The sequence below is a fragment of the Panthera onca genome, chromosome D1 (assembly GCF_046562875.1).
Source record: "Panthera onca isolate mPanOnc1 chromosome D1, mPanOnc1 haplotype 2, whole genome shotgun sequence".
NCBI classification, from domain to species: domain Eukaryota; kingdom Metazoa; phylum Chordata; class Mammalia; order Carnivora; family Felidae; genus Panthera; species Panthera onca.
This window is the reverse complement of record NC_138348.1, coordinates 33,724,081-33,725,726: the sequence shown is the minus strand read 5'-3', so window position 1 is coordinate 33,725,726 and position 1,646 is coordinate 33,724,081. Positions and strand designations below refer to the sequence as shown.

Below are 1,646 nucleotides of genomic sequence, written 5' to 3'. Positions count from 1 at the left end.
TATTTTATCCTGAACTTATAAGCTAGATTTTCCAGCCTTTTGCTCCAGCAGTTTTATATGATTTATATATATATTTTAAAAAGCTATACATAAGGAACCAGGAGATTTGGATCTTACTCTCCACACTATCATTTTCTTGTTATGTAATTTTGGTTCAACCCATTGATCTCTGAGCCTAATTTTCCTTGTCTTCCAGTAATAGTCAAGATATATTTTTAGAATAAGACTTTCTTTAGAATCCATTCATCTCCCAATATCCTAAAGATGTCATCAATTAGCCTACATACAATATTCCAGTTGTCCATGCAGCATAGTTTTTCCTGAGGAAAAAATCATATTTTCTCTTTGTCCTCATTACTTTCCTAAGAAAGTTCAGAATTTTCTTGGCATTTTGATTACAAAAGGCTGCTAGTCTCATGTCCATGGTAACTTTAAAAGATGTGAATGAGGCAGAGGCTCCTGGGAGGTGCGAGTCGTAACGGTGTCTGTATGATTTCCGGAGGCTGCAGCATTAGACCCCGGCCGACGTGAGCGGCAGGAGGGTAGTAGCATAAAAGATGGCAACAGCAGCTAGGCCAACTTTTGAACCTGCGAGACGGGGGAGAGGAAAAGGAGAAGGTGATTTCAGCCAACTCTCAAAGCAGTATTCAGGTAGAGACCTACCTTCTCATACAAAGATAAAATATAGACAAACCACTCAGGATGCCCCTGAAGAGGTTTGCAACCGTGACTTCAGGAGAGAGCTGGAGGAGAGAGAGCGAGCTGCCGCCAGAGAAAAAAATAGAGATCGTCCAACACAAGAATATACAACCTCCTCATCCGTGTCAAAGAAACCTCGGTTAGACCAGATTCCTGCTGCCAACCTTGATGCAGATGATCCTCTAACAGATGAGGAAGATGAAGATGAAGATTTTGAAGAGGAGAGTGATGATGATGATACTGCAGCTCTTCTTGCAGAGCTAGAAAAAATTAAAAAAGAAAGAGCTAAAGAGCAGGCCAGGAAGGAACAAGAACAAAAAGCTGAAGAAGAAAGAATACGTATGGAAAACATATTGAGTGGAAACCCTCTCCTTAATCTCACTGGCCCATCCCAGCCTCAGGCCAACTTCAAAGTTAAAAGAAGGTGGGATGATGATGTTGTTTTCAAGAACTGTGCAAAAGGTGTAGATGATCAGAAGAAAGACAAAAGATTTGTAAATGATACACTGCGAGCTGAATTTCACAAAAAGTTCATGGAGAAATATATTAAATAGTACAGTTTTATGTGCTTAAAGACTGTAAAATGTAAACGAAAAAAAAAAAAGATGTGCATGAGAACAGGATGTACATGTAAGTGTGTATATATCGCCCATAGTTGAAGAGAGACCAAATTTAAGTATCACCTATCACCATTCATCTTCAGTGTACACATGACACAGTATTAAGGCCAGTTGGCCTTTTCTTAGACCCACAGTTATGCTTTTACGTTAATATGCTAATGTTTTTAAAATTAGTATTTCCAATCTTTGTCTTTTCCTGAACTTCAGATGCAACTGCCTACCATACAACTTCATCTGCTTGTCCTAAGGTACCTTAAAATCCATATGTCCAAAATGGAGCTGTTAATCAGCCTTCTCAGATACCAACATGCTCTTCTTCTTATTTTT

The 1,646-nt window shown here is 38.9% G+C and overlaps 1 pseudogene; it reads left to right on the top strand.

Moving 5' to 3' along the window:
• The first annotated feature begins 453 nt into the window (after nt 1-453).
• On the top strand, nt 454-1,266 carry LOC132661568 (spliceosome-associated protein CWC15 homolog pseudogene; annotated as a pseudogene).
• Nucleotides 1,267-1,646: the final 380 nt, after the last annotated feature.